Raw genomic sequence first — 7141 nt, forward strand, 5'->3', positions numbered from 1 at the left:
ATACCCCCGCAACAACCACCCCGTGCTGAAGAATGGAGGAAGGAGGTTCGGGCGGTGATATCGGATCAAAATTGCGAGATAAGGCATCAGCCTTGACATTCTTGGAACCAGGCCGAAAAGTGATAGAAAAATGAAAACGAGAGAAAAAAAGCGACCACCTAGCCTGTCTAGGAGTTAACCATTTGGCGGTTTCAATTTAAGACAACTTCTTGTGATCAGTATTAACCGTGATCCGATGAACCGCCCCACCCAAAAAATGCCTCCAATAACTCCCGGTTCCCAACATCATAGTTCCTCTCTGCAGAAGAAAACTTCCTGGAGAAAAAGGCACATGGTCTTAAAGGGACACTGTCACCTGAATTTGGAGGGAAAAGTCTTTAGCCATAGGGGGCGGGGTTTTCGGGTGTTTGATTCACCCTTTCCTTACCCGCTGGCTGCATGCTGGCTGCAATATGGGATTGAAGTTCATTCTCTGTCCTCCGTAGTACATGCCTGCAAAAGGCTATCTTGCCTTGCGCAGGCGTGTACTACGGAGGACAGAGAATGAACTTCAATCCCATATTGCAGCCAGCATGCAGCCAGCGGGTAAGGAAAGGGTGAATCAAACACCCGAAAACCCCGCCCCTATGGCTAAAGATTGTTCCCTCCAAATTCAGGTGACAGTGTCCCTTTAAATTGATCAAAGTAATGGGTCTCTGAGACAACACCGCCCCTACTCCCACCTCTGATACGTCCACCTCCACAATGAATGGTTCAGATGGATTGGGCTGAAATAATACAGGAGCAGTCATAAAACGCTTTTTTAATGTAATAAATGCTTCAACTGCCAAGGATGACCAAACTTTGAGATCAGCCCCTTTGCAAGTGAGAAAGGTGAGAGGCTTGACAACCTGAGAAAACCCCTTAATGAATTTCCGATAATTGGCGAAACCCAGAAAATGCTGCAACCCCTTGAGGTCTCTGGGTTGCACCCAATCAACAATGTCCTGTACCTTTCCAGGATCCATCCGAAAGCCATTGGCAGAAAGGATGATCCCCAGAAAAGAAAGCTCCTGGACACAAAACAAACATTTCTCGGGTTTAGCAAACAGAGAATTTCCCTGTAACCTGTGAAGAACAGCACGTAAATGACCAATGTGGGATTCCTTGTCAGGCGAGAAAACAAGGATATCATCCAGGTACACAACCATAAAGCGCCCGATAAAATCAGAAAATACATCATGAAATTTTGAAACACCGCGGGCGTGTTAGTGAGACCGAAGGGCATGACCAAGTTCTCAAACAGACCCTCGGAGGTGAGAAATGCCGTTTTCCACTCATCCCCCTCCTGAATACAGATAAGGTAATATGCTCCCCTAAGATCCAGTTTGGAAAACCACTTAGCCCCAGACAATTGGTTATAGAGATCAGGGATGAGTGGGAGAGGGTAGGTAATTCTCACCGTAATTTTATTTAGTTCCCGGAAATCGAGGCATGGACGTAAACCACCATCTTTCTTCTTGACAATAAAAAATCCCGCAGCCACAGGTGAGTAGTGTAGCAGAGGGTGGTTTCGTCAAAGTCAATTTGACAGGTGGACCCGCCCCTATCAGAGTGTATCAAAGTGTGTAACCCCTCCCCTCCCTGTCTGGCAGCTGTCCCTGTGTGTCAGCTCTCCCCTTTTGATAGTGTGTGATATTGTTAATTTGCTACAGCAAATATTATCCCAGTATTTGTTTTTATATTAGATTTTTCGTAGTTTGTAGTATCGGAAGAGACCTTTTTTTTAGGTAGCAGAGTTCCGCGTGTGGTACCTAATGACGGGGAATGTAAAGATTGAATTGTATGCGGCGTTGTGGCTACCTTCTGTGGTGTAGATACAGCGTGTGTCTCACTGCTGGAAATTTTTAATTCATCTAAAAGCCTCCTAGTAGTGAGATTACCCACAACTGTACACGGTATATTTAGCTCGGCCATAGCATGCATAAATGAATCCCAACCCGGTGGTAAATTTCTGCCGGGTAGAGCATGACTCTGCGTTGTACTACGTACCAAATCCAGTAAGTTAGACCCTGGTATTACAGATCCTTTGAAAATAAATTCAGCTTTATTATTCTAGGATTTTTATTCTGCAGTAACCTGTTTAGTAAAAATTCAGCATTCTTTTTATATCTTTGGTTTATATGGCTGACAATTTCAGCGATCTCTTGATTTTTATCAGAGTCGGTATTTGACAATTGTTGCTGATCAGGAGTGCTAACGAGATTTAAAGCCGTTACTTCTTTTGAGCTGTGTCTCGTATGTACCAAGTAGCGCTGTAGCACGGAGCTATACATTTTAATTTTCACATTATCGGGAATGTCACGACGATGTAAAATGTCGCTAATTTCACCATCAAGGCGCCGAATAACACTGTCGCGTATGTTATCTGTAGTACGGGGTCTTAGTTTGTCTAGCTCCTGTTTGGGGACTAGATACATTTTCTCTGTGTGCTCCATTATCTTACTGCGAGCAGGCTTGTTATTATTGGAATTGCAAAAGCTAAAAGAGGGCCGATAAACCCGCCGGCCTGCTTTAGTAGCCGCTTCTTTTTCTTTATGGGCTGAGATCTGTCGCTCGGGGTTCTTATAGCTTTAAACAAGGCAATGTTGTGGAAACATACGAGGTCACCAACATAATAATTTACCCAAAGTGGGGTCTATTCATATACATTAAATATGGGACCAAAATATTAGGACCGTAGTGGACCAACTGCAATACAATACCCAAACACAACTAAAGAAATAAAGCAGCAAATAGTCCAAATATATAAATATACAAAAAACTTTATTAATAATAAAACCAGATAGAAACATGACAGAAGGAAACAATCCTCGTGCCACCCTCAGCATGCACCAAATATGGGCAGGGGGCAGGTGCCTACAGATACAAAGGTCCACATGCTAGTCACAGATTGCGGCAGACTATAAAATGTAGCTACATATCATAGAGAACAATACAAAAAGGTACCTAAAAAAGCCTGACACAGTGATAAAGTACATACATACCAATTAGTTGTAAATATGACAATTGTGGACCGGCACCTCACCCCTGTCCCCCCCGACGCGCGTTTCGGCTCCTGCCTTTTTCAAGGGGTACACCGGTGTAGTGCTGGGTTCAGTATATATACAGATGGAAAGGCACAAAGTGGTGGAGCTACAATTAAGGAGTGCCCAATGGCGTGAAGTGCCTCCTTAATCCGCTTATGCTGCACCTGGACGCCGCATATGGAGAACACACGGGCCCCATGTGCTCCCAAAATGACGGCGCCATAATGCAGGAAGCAGAGGAAGCAGTTCCGGAGTGATGTGCGGTCATACAATAAGTGCGCATGCGCATATCGCGTCATACGGCCATTTTATTGGAGGCCAGCGATCAAATAGCCTGTGCCGCCATATTGATGTAGTCTAATAGCGCAAGCGAACCTGCGCAGCCATACAATACATAGACATGGCCACTTGTATTCCCTGTGTTGTAGCCTTTTTGTATGGCTGCGCAATCTGTGACTAGCATGTGGACCTTTGTATCTGTAGGCACCTGCCCCCTGCCCATATTTGGTGCATGCTGAGGGTGGCACGGGGATTGTTTCCTTCTGTCATGTTTCTATCTGGTATTATTATTAATAAAGTTTTTTGTATATTTATATATTTGGAATATTTGCTGCTTTATTTCTTTAGTTGTGTTTGGTTCTTATAGCTTTACTCCACTTCTTTAATATGCCTTTTTGACGCTCTTTCAGCGGAATCCTGCCTTTTAAAATGTTTAAAGCAATCTCGCCTATGGCTGTAATTAAATCATTGCTTGCATTGCGCAAAATAGACTTTCTGACAGCCGGGGTTGCTTTCACGAGAGTTTTTAAGAGCGCCCAGTTACGCCAGAGTCTCTCAGACATCTTTACATCACAACGCACACAGCGTAGAATGTCTGATACCGGGTAAAATTCACTTTTTAGAAGTGTTTTTCTTTTGAACATAGACAGCAGGCAACGCTGGTGGAAACAATCCGGGCCTTAAGCAATGATCCTCAGGGGTATTAGCTCTCAAATCTACAAGCAAATACCCATAAGGCTCCCGCGTGGCATCCTCAAAAGCTTCTAGGAAAAAACGTGTTTTTCCGGGATACATCTGAGCTAGAGTTAAAATTTGTAATTTATCTCGGGGGTTATTAAAAAGCACCATGTACTTGGTGTTTAAATTTATCGTGCGGCTTTTCTTACCCTGACAAAATATGTTTTGTACCAGGTAGAAAATGCTGAGATTTCTGTGGTGCACATACTTAGTAAAGGCTTTTTCTATCTCACAATTTTCACTAGCACTCTCCATGAGATCGTCAACAATAGCCAAATTCACCTTCTCCAGCGGGAATAATTCGTCATCTACGAATGTATTCGGCAGACCCTCCACAAATCTGGCGTGGGTAAAAGAGAGAGAGAGATTTCATCATATAGTTTTTGCCAACACGAATAAAACCAAACAATATTATCAGGTTTCTGAGAAAAATTAGTTTCAATATTATATAGCAGTTGTTTTACAAAATGGCTCTTTCCAGAATTAGACGGTCCTGCTAGAATGCATGAGAATGGGTGTTGCAGGCGCGTATCCATCACAATACTCGACTAATACCGAAAGGTAATGTTGTGAAATCGTCTAATAGGCGACGCTTTGTATAAACACACTTTTGTGTTTTGTGTAATGGCCGCGTCTCAATATCCCAGTACTTTTTTTTCTCTCACAATGAACGGCTGTTGTACGACAATACGTTTCTGAGTTTCTGTGGCAGAATTGCGCTGGTAGTCCAGAACTAGATCTTTTAGACTGTTGAAATTAATAGATTGAGAGTTACCGACATTTAGTGTTATCCCCTTAACTTTCAAGACAGTTTTACCGGTGTTGAGTTTGTATCCGTAAGTTTTGGGGCCCGCCGATACAAATTCTGTGATGTGTGTACCATCGGGTATTTCACTGGTCAGCTCCCCCAGGTAATCACCTAAAGATGGCTGCCACTCACTATCTCTCTGTACAAAAATAAGTGAATCTGTGTCGTGATAAAGGCACCTCTCCTCCAACCGGTCCAGCAGTGAATAGAGCTCTAACCGAGCATACGCTGTTGTAAAACACGCTATAAAAATGTTTGTGTTTTTGTTGAGTGTATGGTGGCCTTTTGCGTATTTCCAGTTAATGGTTGCGGTGTCATCATCAAGGAAATGTCACATCGAAATGTCATAGTATGGCAGGAACAAATACTTAAAAAGCTCATCTGGATCCCTAACAATGCTAGTACATGATAGATTAGATCTCTGAGCAAACTTTCATAGTTACATAGTTACACAGTTATTAAGGTTGAAGGAAGACTTTAAGTCCATCTAGTTCAACCCATAGCCTAGCATGCCCTAACATGTTGATCCAGGGGAAGGCAAAAAAAACCCATGTGGTAAGAGTAAGCTCCATCATGGGAAAAAAAAATTCCTTCCCGACCCCACATACGGCAATCAGACTAGTTCCCTGGATCAACGCCTTATCAAGGAATCTAATATATATACCCTGTAATATTATACTTTTCCAGAAAGGTATCCAGTCCCCTCTTAAATTGAAGCAATGAGTCACTCATTACAACATCATACGGCAGAGAGTTCCATAGTCTCACTGCTCTTACAGTAAAGAATCCGCGTCTGTTATTATGCTTAAACCTTTTTTCCTCCAGACGTAGAGGATGCCCCCTTGTCCCTGTCACCGGTCTATGATTAAAAAGATCAGCAGAAAGGTCTTTGTACTGTCCCCTCATATATTTATACATTAACATAAGATCACCCCTTAGTCTTCGTTTTTCCAAACTAAATAGCCCCAAGTGTAATAACCTATCTTGGTATGGCAGACCCCCCAGTCCTCTAATAACCTTGGTTGCTCTTCTCTGCACCCGCTCCAGTTCAGCTATGTCTTTCTTATACACCAGAGACCAGAACTGTGCACAGTATTCTAAGTGTGGTCGCACTAGTGACTTGTATAGAGGTAAAATTATGTTCTCCTCATGAGCATCTATGCCTCTTTTAATGCATCCCATTATTTTATTTGCCTTTGTAGCAGCTGCCTGACACTGGCCACTGAATATGAGTTTGTCATCCACCCATACACCCAGGTCTTTTTCATTGACGGTTTTGCCCAGAGTTTTAGAATTAAGCACATAGTTATACATCTTATTACTTCTACCCAAGTGCATGACCTTACATTTATCCCCATTAAAGCTCATTTGCCATTTATCAGCCCAAGCTTCTAGCTTACATAAATCAGCCTGTAATATAAAATTGTCCTCCCCTGTATTGATTACCCTGCAGAGTTTAGTGTCATCTGCAAATATTGAAATTCTACTCTGAATGCCCCCTACAAGGTCATTAATAAATATGTTAAAAAGAAGAGGGCCCAATACTGACCCCTGTGGTACCCCACTACTAACCGTGACCCAGTCCGAATGTGCTCCATTAATAACCACCCTTTGTTTCCTATCCCTGAGCCAACTCTCAACCCACTTGCACATATTTTCCCCTATCCCCATTATTCTCATTTTATGTATCAACCTTTTGTGTGGCACCGTATCAAAAGCTTTTGAAAAGTCCATATACACTACATCTACTGGGTTCCCTTGGTCCAGACCGGAACTTACCTCTTCATAGAAGCTGATCACATTAGTCTGACATGATCGGTCCCTAGTAAACCCGTGCTGATACTGGGTCATGAGGTTATTCCTCTTCAGATACTCCAGTATAGCATCCCTTAGAATGCCCTCCAGGATTTTACCCACAGTAGAGGTTAAACTTACTGACCTATAATTTCCGAGTTCAGTTTTTGTCCCCTTTTTGAATATTGGCACCACATTTGCTATACGCCAGTCCTGTGGTACAGACCCTGTTATTATGGACGCTTTAAAGATTAAAAATAATGGTCTATCAATGACTGTACTTAATTCCTGCAGTACTCGGGGGTGTATCCCATCCGGGCCCGGAGATTTGTCAATTTTTGTGATTTTTAGATGCCGCCGTACTTCCTGCTGGGTTAAGCAGGTAACATTAAATTGGGAATTATTATCACTAGTCATATTGGCTGCCATGGGATTTTCTTTTGTAAATACTGAT

This window comes from Ranitomeya variabilis, chromosome 4 (genome assembly GCF_051348905.1).
Source record: "Ranitomeya variabilis isolate aRanVar5 chromosome 4, aRanVar5.hap1, whole genome shotgun sequence".
In the NCBI taxonomy this organism is placed as follows: Eukaryota; Metazoa; Chordata; class Amphibia; order Anura; family Dendrobatidae; genus Ranitomeya; species Ranitomeya variabilis.